The sequence below is a fragment of the Coenobita brevimanus genome, chromosome 74 (genome assembly GCF_032717465.1).
Source record: "Coenobita brevimanus isolate Jiangsu-jjx chromosome 74, ASM3271746v2, whole genome shotgun sequence".
NCBI lineage: Eukaryota > Metazoa > Arthropoda > Malacostraca > Decapoda > Coenobitidae > Coenobita > Coenobita brevimanus.
The window spans coordinates 28,796,694-28,811,693 of NC_137027.1; the positions used below are offsets into that span (position 1 = coordinate 28,796,694).

Genomic DNA, 15,000 nt, shown 5'->3' on the forward strand with positions numbered 1-15,000 from the left:
TTCGTCACATCGACATGAAACCAAAACAAAAGGTGTATCTTTCAAATTTGCTCCTATAACATGTTTCATTACATCCAGGGGGGTTATTCCCCAGTTAGCGGTAGGAGGGTCAATGTCAGGTGGGTTGGGCCTAAATTTGAAATGGGCTAAAAATCATCAATTTTCTCCCGATTTACTACAAGTTTTATGTGGCATCTTTGACTAGATATCCTGTTGTGTTCATACGTCATCACTAAAATGGCTGCCGGGCACGGGTTTGCTGTGCCTTGGCACAGCTTCTTGTTCTTTAAGACGTTAAGATGATCCAGCAAGTAGTTTCCAAGATAGAGCTATTTACAGATTAGTTTTCTTGCATGGATATAGCTCGCAAAATACAATGTGGCAAATTCATACGTAAGGACATAAACTAGGGTTTATACTCTATATTTCTGTAAGATATGAAGAGAATTAAGCAAGAAGTTTCCAAAGTATAACAATACAAAGCGCTCCCAGAGCGCATACCTCAGCCAATACCATCGCCATTAAAAAGGATCCGGATCCGTATAAGTGGATATAGGATCCGGATCCGTCCCCATATTTAATAATTTCGTTTTTGGTTCATGGCCCATCTTTCCGGATCCGGATACCCCGGATACCCCCGAAAATTCCATTCTTCCTTATCCCATGGCCCATGGCCGACCCTTCCACAAAATTTAATTAAAATCCGCTCATAACTTTTTGAGTAATCCTGCTAACCTACAGACAGACAGACAAACCAACCACCCAATGCGGGGTAAAACATAACCTCCTTGGCGGAGGTAACATGACAGATTTTTCCTTATATGGTCATAGCTCATGAAGTACAGACAATATGGCAATTTCACCTATACGGGCATCAACTACGACACATACTCTATCTTTCTGTGTGATAGGAAGCCAATCCACCTGGTAGTTTACGAGATACAGGCCCGGACGGAAAGACGGACGGACAGGGGCGATTCCTATATCCCTACCATATGGAATAACATAACATAAGAACATGAGAACAGAAGATAACTGCAGTAGGCCGGCTGGTCCATGCTAGGCAGCTTCTAGAAGAGTAACTGAACTACTGGAATCAGATAAGTATAGCAAAGAAGAAGGCTCTCCCCCGCCCTCCAAACCCTCCAGCCGAAGCCGGCAGGAAAAAGTTAGAAAGAACACCACGCAGTATAGAAAAACTGGCGTGGACATTTTACAGGAAAGTGTGAAAGAAGAATAGAGACTGTCATAGCGTAACCTGAAAAGGAAAAATCATGAATTAGTATTGGTTATAAGATTTTCTTTTTTTCTATACCCACTCCTTATTTGTCATATGCTTATCTAGCCTATGTTTGAAACTCTCAGTGGAAGAGGCAGCAACTACTTTACTAGACAGCTTATTCCATTCGTCTACTACTCTATTACCATACCAATTTCTACCTATTTCCTTACTGAAACGGAATTTTTCTAGTTTGAACCCATTACTTCTAGTTCTATCCTTTATGCTCACTTTAAGTACCTTGCTAATATCTCCCTTATTTATACCCTTCATCCACTTAAACACCTCAATTAAGTCTCCCCTTACTCTACGTCTCTCTAGCGAATGCAGACTTAGTCTTTTCAGTCTGTCTTCATATGACAGGTTCCGAACGTCATGTATCATTTTTGTCATTCTTCTCTGTACATTTTCTAACGAATTAATATCCATTCTATAGTATGGACACCAAAATTGTGCTGCGTAGTCTAAATGTGGCCTTACTAATGCTAGATAAAGTTGCAGTATTACTTCTGATGACCTGTTGCTCACGCTTCTCGAAATAAATCCTAGGACCCTATTTGCTTTATTTCTCGCATTAATACACTGTTGCCTTGGTTTGAGGTCGTTACTAACCACAAGTCCTAGATCTCTCTCGCATTCCGACTTGCTAAATTCTTTGTTATCTAAGCCGTATTTAGTGTATCCAATGGTCTTGCCTACATTAAGTACTTCATATTTTTCAACGTTAAATTCCATTTGCCAAGTTTTAGACCATTTGGACAATGTATCGAGGTCTTTTTGTAAGTTATGGCAATCGTCAGTTTAGTTAATGATACGCCCTATTTTTGTATCGTTGGCAAATTTGCTGATGTGCTAGTGATTCCCAAGTCTAGATCATATATATATATATATATATATATATATATATATATATATATAATAAATAATCAGGGACCGAGTACTGAACCGTGAGGTACACCGCTAGTTACTAATCCCTAATCCGACTTGGTTCCATTTATTAATACTCTCTGCGTTCGTCCTTTCAGCCAGGATTCTATCCATTTTAAGATATCGCCGTCTATACTGTGTGCTCGAACCTTTCTAACTAACCTTTCGTGTGGGACCTTATCAAAAGCTCTACTAAAGTCCAGATAAATAACATCGTACGCTTTATCGATATCTACTGCCTCATAGACCTCCGAGTAAAATGACAAGTTTGTGAGGCAGGGTCGTCCTTGTCTGAATCCGTGCTGACTTTCGTTTATAAGATTAAATCTTTCTAAGTGTTCTCTGATCTTATTTGCCAAAATTGACTCTAACATTTTTCCTACTATTGACGTTAGACTTATCGGACGATAATTCGACGCAGCTGATTTATCACCCTTTTTAAAGATGGGCACTACGTTTGCAGTCTTCCCCGCCTCTGGAACTTCTGAAATTAAAGTCATTAAATAATGTTAAAAGTGGCTGACATAATTCTTCTTTGGTTTCTTTTATAATTTTTGCATATATATCGTCCGGACCTGGCGATTTTTGAGGTTTTAACTTATTAATTTCTTTCAATACGTCCTCCTTACTAATGGTTATTTTACTAAGACTATTTTCCGTATTCTAATCGTAAATATTTGCTGCTTGAGGGACCAGGTCTGGATTTTCCTTGGTGAATACTGATATGAAATAATTATTTAGGATGGAGCACATTTCTTTATCATCACTGGTAATGTCACCTGATTCTGTTCAGAGTGGTCCTATCCTATCTTTATTTTTCGTACGGTACCTTTGATAAAAACCCTTAGGGTTTTCTTTCGATTCACTAGCAATAATAATGATTGTAGTAATAATAATGATACTATGACTACTACTACTAACAATAATACTATAATAATAATAATGTGAATAAGACATCGAAACAATCAAACATGAGAAAATGACACTGGTAGAAAAAGCAAATGGAATTTAACGTTGAAAAATGTAAAGTACTTAACGTAGGCAAGACCATTGGAGATACTTAATACAGCTTAGATAAAGAAATTAGCATATCGGAATGCGAGAGATCTAGGAGTTATGATTAGTAACGACCTTAAACCAAGGCAACAGTGCATTAATGCGAGGAATAAAGCAAATAGGGTCCTAGGATTTATTTCGAGAAGCGTGAGCAATAGATCATCTAAAGTAATACTAAAACTTTATCTAGCATTAGTAAGGCCACATTTAGACTACGCAGTACAATTCTGGTGTCCTTACTATAGAATGGATATTAATTCGTTAGAAAATGTACAGAGAAGAATGACTAAAATGATACATGACGTCCGGAGCCTGTCATATGAAGACAGACTGAAAAGACTAAGTCTGCATTCGCTAGAAAGGCGTAGAGTAAGGGGAGACTTAATTGAGGTGTTTAAGTGGATGAATGGTATAAATAAGGGAGATATTAGCAAGGTACTTAAAGTGAGCATACAGGATAGAACTAGAAATAATGGTTTCAAACTAGAGAAATTCAGTTTCAGTAAGGAAATCGGTAAAAATTGGTTTGGTAATAGAGTAGTAGACGAATGGAATAAGCTATCTAGTAAAGTAGCTGCTGCCTCTTCCATTGAGAGTTTCAGGCATAGGCTAGATAAGCATATGACAAATAAGGGGTGGATATAGGATATTGGATATAGAATAAGGAAAATCTTATAACCAATACTAATTCAAAAAAATTTTCTTTTCAGGTTACACTATGATAGTCTCTATTCTCCTTTCACACTTTCCTGTAAAATGTCCACGCCAGTTTTTCTATACGGCGTGGTGTTCTTTCTGACTTTTTCCTGCCGGCTTCGGCTGGAGGGTTTGGAGGGCGGGGGAGAGCCTTCTTCTTTGCTATCCTTATCTCATTCTAGTAGTTTAGTTACTCTTCTAGGAGCTGCCTAGCATGGGCCAACCGGCCTACTGCAGTTATCCTCTCTTCTTATGTTCTTATATTCTTATGTGTTTGTGTGTGTGTGTGTGTGTGTGTGTGTGTGTGTGTGTGTGTGTGTGTATGAAACAAGCAATATTATAATAACGTTTATTACCATTTGTGGCATAGTTGCCTTCGTAACAGCTCTTTAGCTATGTATTATTATTATTATTATTATTTTTGTATAAAACATCTCTGCACTATTGAACGTTATTTTTAATAATATTGAAACAGGTTGCACTAATGCAAGAGCATATAAATATGCAATTATCAGAATTACCCGCTGAGGAAAATATGCAACGAAATCTTACTTTAAAATTCTATACCGACATACGGTACTTTGCATCTATAAGATACGAGAGGATATCGAGGTGCGGACAGAATAAATCGCTAGTGAAGAGGTATAACGAAATTTCAAAAGGCACTTAACATGAAGAAAAAAAAAAAAAAACTTCATAAATTACCGTACCTGAACTCAAAGCAGGAAGAACAGCCAGTAAGATGCAGAGCAGAGCGAAAGGAGCCATGGCGTTCACCCACCTCGGTGTCAGGGTCCACACTGAATTCCAAATCCCACACCCCGCCAGTCCCCGGACTTGGCCACAGGCAGCAGCCACAAGTGTGGTAAGGGGGCGGAGCTAGTGACGTCAAAATAGCTAGCCAATCAGGACACGGATGGGACTCTCATATACTTCTATATAGAGAATTTTTGTTAGTATTTATTAGGTGATAAAAGTATCAGGAATATAACAAAAGTTCCTCTCCTTTATTTATTTTTACGAAGTGTTTAGTCTACTAATAAACCTTAACAAGTCCCTAGGAAAAAAGTCGTTTTCAAAATGTGTTACTACAGAGCTCAATGGGGGTGAAGACACCTCTCTTTATACACCGAAAAATTACCCCCTTTTATTGAAAAGTGTGCATATTTTGAAGATGAAGCAGCTTGTTTTACACTTCTACCCTATTAACGTATGAGAACTGTGTGTGTGTGTGTGTAGATTTGAGGGGTGTTATGAACGTGTGTGTGTGTGTGTGTTGCAAGGTGAGAGAGAGGGATGGGAAGAAAAATAAACATACCTCCATGTTCTTCTCCCGTTACATGCCCCCCCACTCCTTTGCAGCTGTCTCTCCAAGTTAAAGTGAAAAGAATAGATACATGATAGTGGAGGTAGAGAGCAATCATCATCATTCTTTGTTTTTATCCTCTTTCTCATCATCATCGTCACCATCATCATCATCAATCATCATCACAACCATTATCATTATCATCACCACCATCCTTCTTCTCATCATCATCATCACAACTACATCTTCCACAGGGACGAATTCTGGATTGGACCCGCTAGCCAGCTTGACCAAACAGACGGCATCCCCATCCCCCCCCCCCCAGCCACCGGAACTAGACCTGCCCCCACAATGACACGGTTTAGGACCACGGTATTGACACTCCTAGGCTCCAGAGGGAAGGAAATGGCGGCAGCTGGAACAAAAATGGCGTAAACGGGAGCACAAGACCTAGAGCTGTTTCGACCGTGAAACTACTACTACTACTGCTGCTGCTGCTGCTGCTGCTGCTGCTACTACTACTACTACTACTACCACCATTTTTCAGTACGAATTGAATGAAGAAAGTCGTAATACTGCAAAATAGACGATAATGAAGTGTGTCAATTGTGAGGAGAGTAAGTGTTGGTGGAATTCAGAGACAAACACTTAACTCCACACACACCTTGTTTGTTACGATAGATAGATGGATATGTAGGTGGATGGATAGATAGATGGATGGATGAGTAGATGGATAGATACAAAGAATGGATAGATAAATATAGATAGATAGATAGATGGATAGATTGATAAATATTGAAATGGATGGATGGATACATTGATCTTGAATTTGGTTCTTTTGTAGTTTTTTTTTTTTTCTTGGAAGGAATGGTTTCCTGGCCTCTGGTTCCTTCTTCCCTGCATAAAGGAAAAAAAAAACGAAAATTAGAAGTAGAGGTTGACTGAAAAAACAAAAACAAAATTGAGAGTATAATCGTAGGTAGATAGATCGATAGATAGATGTAATGATGGATGGATGAACAGATAAATAGACATATATAATTTGACATATATAGATAGCTAGATAATTTGACAGATAGATAAACGTTTACTGAATGAAAAAGATATATACATAGGTATCAAGACAGATACATCGAGGTACAGATAGATAGATGAATAGATAGACAGAAAGATATAAACAGACAGATTGATAAATTGACCGATAGATAAACAGATAGATAAACAGACAGACAGATAAACACATATAAACAGGCACATAGATAAAGATAAACATTAAATCCATTTATTTTCTTTACTAATAATAAAAATAGCATCACACACCAAAAATAAAAGAGTATGAGTAGCAAATTATTATAAATATTTAAAAAAAAGGAAATTTACGGATTGCAAATTAATTAAACTTTTTTCGAAATTCAGTTTCTTTGATTACCTTTTTGACCAGGTGATTCCAGGTAACACAGGTGGCTCCTTAACACCTCTTCCTAGGTGATTTATTTTGCATGTTTCACCATTTTTTCTTCTGTTATACATATCCTTTTTATATCTATTTGGTATCCAACAGGAATATATAAAACAGGATATAGATGTCTAATATCCGCTATAATTCGCCACTGGAGGGGTGTTGCGAATTTTGACGGCCACTGGATAGTAGTGTGTGGGTTTGGGATGTGTAGGGTACGAGTGTGTGTGTGTGTGTGTGTGTGTGTGTGTGTGTGTTGGGATTATTGATTGTTTTCGATTTCGAGGTGACGATAAGTGAAAGATGAGTTCTGGACAAATGTGGAAGAGTGCATGGAAAAGTTTGAAAGGAATGAGAGAGTGTCTTTGATTGGAGATATCAATGGAAGAGTATGGAATGTGAAGGTGAATGAAGTAGTTCATGTGTGGGGTGTGCCTGCAGAAGTGGATGAGAATGGCAGTGCTCTAGTGGACTTTTGTGCCGGGAGGGGGTTGGTGATACCCAATTCCCTCCTCAGGCACAAAATGATCCACATGTATACGTGGCGAGTGATGAAATGGGTGGGTTGTGAAGTGAATCAATGGAAGGCAAAGACTGATTATGTGTGTGTGGAGGAGAGAATAAGAAGGCATGTAATGGATGCAAGAGCATATACAGGTTGGTGGTGTGGACATTCTGACCACCACATGGTGGTGGTGAAATCAGGGATGAAATGGAGGAATAGAAGAACGGAAGGATGGAGGATGTAGTTCTTACAAAGAGGGTAGAAAGGTTACAAGAGGATGGAAAAAATACAGAATATAAGAAAGAAGTGGAGGAGCGACTGGGTTAATATGATTTGGAGCAGATGGGGGATGTGGAAGGTGTGTGCAAGATATTCACAGAGGAAATCTGTGCAGCATGAGAGGTGGTGTGTGGGGTGAAGAGAAGACGAAAGGGGGTGTAAGGAACAGAATGGTGGAATGAAAAGGTAAGACAGGCTGTGACACAAAAGAAGAAAGCATATAGTGAGCGGATGAGAAACAGGGGTGTGGAAGAAACTGGGAGACAGGAGACTTATATGTAGACAGGAAGAGAGAGGCGAAATGATTAGTAAGAGAGTAATAAGAGAGTAGATGAGGAATTTGGAAGGAATTTAACTGTAAAATGGAAAGAATGTAAGAAAATGTGCTGGAAAGAGGTAAAGAGAATTAGACAGGGTGCCACATCCCTGACACACCCACCACGCCCATCGGGCACAAAGCACTGGAATCTATCACAGGGCACAAGGGTAGTAATTGAACCACCGGACCGTGCAACGGGACCTGCTTCACCGTCTTTGAGGTCTTGAGGGTTGGCAGCGAAGACAGTAACAGCCACGAGCAACAGACAGGCAGGCAGCGTGAGCACAGCCATGGTGTAGCTATCTAAGAAGGCTTGAGTGTAAAGGAACAAGGGGGACGAACACCCTGAATCGATCAGTCGGACCGGCACGTGGGAAGATGGTATTACAGTTTATCCCTTTTGTTTCTAATGTTTCTCAGACTGCGCTCATGTCTGTTTATGTGAGAATTCTTCCTCTCTCTCTCTCTCTCTCTCTTCCACACTGCCGCCACAACTGCGTTTCAGGTCCTTATATACCTGAGCCAATCCTTGACCTCTGACCCCAGCCTTATTTCTGTCGGCCGCTGATGGTGTCGGACAAAGTCGCTATGCACAGCCAAAGTTTTAAACCAAAGGGCATGAAATTTGACTCAGTTATAGATGTTCACTCCAGCAAGGTTTTGGGAAGGGTGAAACCACTGAGGGTCGCACCTCATGGGGAAGGGGGCAGGCTTCGGAGCTTCTGGCGAAATTAAACATGGCCACAGTTTACAGCCTATGAACACAATTTTTTTTTTTTAATGCTAAGAAGGAACCAAAGGTCAATAATAATAATATTAATATTAATAATATCAATAATAATAATATCAATAATAATGATAATAATAATCTACCTATATATTGCCAGACACCTTACTCCCGTAAGGGGTGGCCACAAACTAATCGCCTCCATGTCGCCCTGTCTAACGCCATTTCACTGCCATGTTCCCTTCTGACACTCCCCTCTCTCATTTACCTCTCCACTCCATCCCTCCATCTCATCCTCGGCCTCCCCCTCCCTCTCTCCCCCTCCACATCACTCACATACACTCTCCTTGTCAGTCTCTTGCACTTCATCCTCTCCACACAATTCTTCATTTCTGCAACATTCGCGGCCTTTCATCTAACTTTCGCTCTGTTGAGCACCACCTCTCCTCCTCTAAACCTCACCTTCTTTTTCTAACGGAGACTCAGCTGTCTGAGGCAACTGACAGCAAACCCTTTTCTGTATCCTCCTACTTTCTCTATACTCATTTCAAAGCCAAAGGTGGCTATTGTGTATACATACGCAACGACTTATCTTGCTCTCGTGTTCCTGAACTTGATTCTTCTGAATTCTCCACTCTCTGGCTTCGGCTTTCCTGTCATTCTCTGACTAAATATATCTGTGCTGTTTACTTATCCCCTAATTCTACTGACTATCAAAAATTCTTCGACTATCTTACTTCTACGATGGAACACATTCTGTCCATTTCTCCTTTCTCTGAAATCTCCATTCTTGGAGATTTCAATGTTCACCACCACCTTTGGCTCTCCTCTCCTTTCACGGATCCACCTGGTGAACAAGCCTACATCTTTTCTAACCTTAATGACCTAGAGCAGCTTGTACAGCACCCTACCCGTATCCCTGACCGCCTTGGAGAGAGCTCCAACATACTTGACCTCTTCCTCACAACTAATCCTTCTGCTTACTCTGTTAATCTTTTCTCTCCGTTGGGCTCCTCCGATCACAACCTTATTACCTTAACCTGTCCTATCGCTCCAGTACGGCCTGCGGACCCTCCAGGGAAACGTCGTCTCTGGCATTTTGGAGCTGCGGACTGGGAGGCCCTCAGGCAGTACTTCTTTGATTTTCCCTGGAATGATTATTGCTTCCATGGCCGTGAGCCATCTGAGTGTGCCTTGCGCATTACGGAGGTTATTCTCTCGGGCATGGAAGCATACATTCCTTTCTCATATCCTTTGACTAACGCAAGAAAGCCTTGGTTTAATCACGCTTGTTCTAATGCTGTCCGCAACAAGGAGAAGGCCTACAAAAGGTACCGGAGCCAACCCACCCCTGAATCACATAATCTTTACGTTTCTGCCCGGAATCGTGCTAAGTCTGTTCTTCGCTCTACTAAAAATAATTTCATCCATACTAAATGCTCTCAACTCTCCAACTCGAATTCTTCCCGCTCCTTCTGGCACCTTGCCAAAAATCTTTCTAACAACTTTACCTCATCATCCTTCCCTCCTCTTTTCTACTCTGATGGTTCTGTAGCTATTTCTTCTACTGATAAAGCAGATCTCTTCGCACAGACTTTCTCCTCCAATTCCACCTTAGATGATTCCGGTGCTGTTCCTCCATCACTTCCCCCCTCTGACTTCCTCATGGCTGACATTAAAATTTCTTCAGTTGATGTATTTTCTGCCATCACTGGCCTCAGTACTAACAAGGCATATGGGCCTGATGGGGTCCCTCCTGTTGTTCTCAAAAACTGTGCTTCTGTGCTTACACCCTGCCTAGGCAAACTATTTCGCCTTTGTCTGTCAACTTGTACCTTTCCTTCTTGCTGGAAGTTTGCTCTCATTCAGCCAGTCCCAAAGAAGGGTGACCACTCCCAACCCTCCAACTATCGTCCAATTGCTTTAACGTCCTGTATTTCAAAAGTTTTCGAGTCAATTCTTAATAAAAAGATTTTAAGGCATCTTTCCTATCACAACCTTCTTTCCGATCGTCAGTATGGGTTCCGTCAGGGACGCTCCACTGGCGATCTTCTCACCTACCTTTCAGACTCCTGGTCATCCTCCTTTCGGGACTTTGGCGAAAGCTTTGCCATTGCACTTGACATCTCAAAGGCTTTCGATCGAGTCTGGCATAAATCTTTAATTTCCAAACTGCCCTCCTACGGTTTCTATCCTTCTATCTGTACCTTCATCGCTAGCTTCCTTTCTGGTCGTTCTATAGCTGCTGTCGTAGACGGCCATCATTCTTCTCCTAGATCTATCAACAGTGGTGTTCCTCAGGGCTCTGTCCTATCACCAACTCTCTTCCTTTTATTCATCAATGATCTTCTAAGCTGTACATCTAACCCTATCCACTCATACGCTGATGACTCCACCCTTCACCTTTCCATTCGGTTCCCACAACGCCCATCTCAACAGTTACTTCAAGAAACAAGGGATGAGGCTATGGCACACCTAATATCTGACTTGGCTTATATCTCTGACTGGGGTAAAAATAATATGGTTGTCTTTAATGCTTCTAAGACTCAGTTCTTACACCTATCAACCCGACAAAATCTTCCACAGGTATACCCACTAATGTTTAATAATATTCAGATTAATCCTGCATCATCCTTGAACATGCTTGGGGTTTCATTTACTCGGGACTTATCTTGGAAAGATCATATTACATCTCTTGTAAAATCTGCTTCCAAGAGATTGGGTGTGCTAAGCCGACTCTGCTCTTTCTTTACCCCTGCACAATTGTTGACTCTATACAGGGGTTTTATCCGCCTCTGTGTGGAGTACAACTCTCATGTGTGGGGAGGCTCCCCACATACAGCTCTTCTCAAAAGGGTGGAGTCAAAGGCTTTTCGTCTCATTAACTCTCCTCCTCTTACTGACTCCCTTCAACCTCTGTCTCTTCGCCGCACTGTTGCATCTTTATCTCTTTTCTATCGCTACTTTAATGGTCACTGCTCCTCTGAACTGTCTGCTTGCATTCCTCCACCTCTACGACGGGCGCGTAGCACCCGTCTGGCAGCAAACTCTCATCCCTTTTCTGTCCAACTCTCTAATGCAAGAGTTAACCGTTACTCCCAGTCTTTCATTCATGCAACAGGTCAGCTCTGGAACTGTCTCCCTCTGTCTGTATTTCCTCCTGCCTATGATCTCCAGTCTTTCAAACGCAGTGTGTCCAGGCATCTCAAAATGATCGGATCTTGAATTTGGCTCTCTATTGTATTTTGTTTTTCTCTTGGAGGGAACTGTTACTGCGGGCTCATGGCCTTTGGTTCCTTCTTCCTCGCATTAAAAAAAAAAAAAAAAAAAAAAAAAAAAAAACATGACCAAACCACCTCAGTGTGTTTCTCCTAACACTTCCTATCACATCCACATCCACACCACAAAGCTCCTTCACTTCCTCATTTGTCAGTCTGTCCCCCGATGTGACTCCTCATGCTCCTCTGAATTAACTCATTTCCATTGTTCTTACTCTTGACTTGTGTCCCTCCAACAAGGTCCAATCTTCACTTCTATACCTAAGGGTTGGTATCACAATACTGTCATGCAATAACTTTTTCACTTCCATGCTCACTTCCCTATTTCTTATCACTGCTTTAAACGAACCAGCAATCTTTCTTCCTTGTTGTACCTTTCAAGCACTTCACCCTCTAAACTTCCATCCTTAATCATCACACTACTCAAATACGTGAATGTGCTCACATTTTCCATTTCCTCCTCATCCAACCTCACTATACATTCACTGACATCATTTCTCTCGAAGACCATACCTTTACTCTTCCCTACATATTCACCTTTAGATTCCATTTCTCACACACTCTCCCCAACTCATTCACCAAGCCTTGCAGCTTCCCTTCGTCTTCACTTAACAACAGAATGTCATCTGCAAACAACAGTACAGTGAGTTTCGACACATTGCCCTTTCTCATTAGGGCCGCTCCAGCATCCACTGCCCTACCTCGTATCTCTTTTATAACCCCATCCAAAAACAGATTGAACAGCCATGGAGACGTGACACATCGCTGTTTCAGTCCAACCTTCAATCGGAAAAATTCACTCAGTTCACTGTTCACACGCACTGCAACCCTAATAGCCTCATAAATACTCTTCCCGGCATTCAGCAACTTCCCATTTCCTCCATAGAGTCTTAATACTTTCCACAGTCCTTGTCTATCCACCCTGTCATAATGCTTTCTCCAAATCCATGAAGGGCGCATACAACTTGTTTCCCTTCTTTAGAAACTTTTCCACTAAAGACCTAAGAATGAATATCTGATCTACACAACCTCTTCCCTTCCTAAAACCTCCATGTTCTTCTTCAACTAATTCCTCTGTTATTTCCTTAACTCTGTCGGTAAGTATCCTACCATACAATTTTCCTATTGTACTAATAAGTCAAATTCCCCTATGATTACCAAACATTTCTTGTACCCTTTTTCTTTTGTATAGGTGGATAATTATACCTGACTTCCGATCCTCCGGGACTTTACCTTCATTCCAGGCCAATCTCCACATCTTCCACATCCATTACTACTATCTCTTCCCCATGCTTCAGCATTTAACCACACACTCCATCAATTTCTTTGGCTTTCCCCATTTTGACTTTCTTCACTGTCTTCACAAATTCCATTCTACTGATTTCTTCCTTTCTACTCACATCCCTCCTTCTCCCAGCCACACTCCAGCCACTTATACTCGCATTACATTCATTCTCTATGTTCAACAATTCCTTAAAGAGTTCTCTCCATCTGCTCACTTTTTCTCCCTTCTCCACTATTAATCTACTATTTTCATTTTTCACTCCCCGATGTAGGCAGAATATATATATATATATATATATATATATATTTTTTATATATATAAAATATATATATATATATATATATATATATATATAGAGAGAGAGAGAGAGAGAGAGAGAGAGAGAGAGAGAGAGAGAGAGAGAGAGAGAGAGATTATGCGACGAAGACGGAACCAAAGACTGAGCCCGCAAAACAGTTCCTTCCAAGAAAAAAACAAAAACAATACATAGAGAGCCAAAGTCAACATCTGGGGGCGGATTCTGAAAGCTCAGAAATCCTTGCAAATTCACCATCTTTGGCCGTAAGAGCAACTTTTCACTTTAGTGCGTATTCTGGAGCCCTAGAAAACGAGCGCAAACCCTATGCGGCGGTGTCAATTCTCCTCGTAGAGTTGCGCCATGTGAGGGGCAGCCATAAGTACATCGTAAGCCTTATAACTCTCCTATTTCTACAAATGTTGTAGCTCAAACATCCCCCAAATCCTCAGAATAAAATCATGCATCAATTAATCCTTAAGTGCATACAACTGTTGCGATTTTTCAAAAAATAATAAGTACAAGTGGCAGAGACCGTCGTAGACGATGCCAGAATACTATAACGGAGCAAGTACTACTTCGACATATGTGGTAAAACTAGCATTGTCGGCCAATATTGCCTTTACTACAAACAAATTATAGCCTATTGATATAATGTTCACGAAAATTCGATTAAACAAGCCAGTGTTAAGAAGAAACTCATCTAAATAATGGTGATAGCCTAAATGACACAATGTCGAAAAAATTATGAATCAGCGCACTTATTTCTTCCTCTGAGAAGTTCACTGCCCTTCTGCACATAATATTTTGGAGGTCTTCCACTGCTTCAATACTGTCTTGGAAATTATGACTGGCGGTGTGGAAACATCGTCTGCTATCACTATGACGTCATACTCCGGTGTACTGTGATTGGTTACTCAGGTTTAAATAGAGAAACCTTCCGCTCCTTGATTGGCCAACACTTGCGCTGGCGCAAACCTTGTATTGGTCTTAAGATTGTCGTACAACACTCTCCAGGATACTACTTGTCAATACTTCATATGCACATCACAAAAGTTCTCACAGATTTTCTCATAACCCAGACACCTTTCAGATCCACTACCTGTTCGTTCCGAGATGCCTGGACACACTGCATTTGAAAGACCGGAGATCATAGGAACTAGGAAATACCGACAGAGGAGACAGTTCTAGAGATGACCTGTTGCATAAATGAAAAACTGGGAGTAACGGTTAACTCTTGCATTAGAGAGTTGGACAGAAAAGAAATGAGAGTTTGTTGATAGACGGGTGCTACCCACCCGTCATAGAGGCAGATGGAGGCAAGCAGACAGTTCAAAGGAGCAGTGACCATTGAAGTAGCGACAGAAAAGAGATAAAGAGGCAACAGTGCAGCGAAGAGACAGAGGTTGAAGGGAGCCAGTAAGAGGAGGAGAGCTGATGAGACGAAAAGCCTTTGACCCCACCCTATTGAGAAGAGCTCTACGTGGGGAGCCTCCCCTCACATGAGAGCTGTACTCTAAACAGGGGCGAACAAAACCAGTGTATAAAGTTAACAACTGTGCAGGGGTAAAGAAGGAACGGAGTCGGTT

At 41.0% G+C, this 15,000-nt stretch overlaps 1 long non-coding RNA gene across 1 annotated transcript in view; it reads right to left on the reverse strand.

The window, feature by feature from the left end:
* LOC145407890 (uncharacterized) overlaps positions 1-4,777 on the reverse strand; it is a 10,408-nt gene extending 5,631 nt beyond the window's left edge. The window contains exon 1 of the long non-coding RNA XR_013898811.1: positions 4,669-4,777. This is a non-coding gene — a long non-coding RNA (uncharacterized LOC145407890). The remainder of the gene's footprint in view (positions 1-4,668) is intronic.
* Between the last annotated feature and the right edge of the window lie 10,223 nt (positions 4,778-15,000).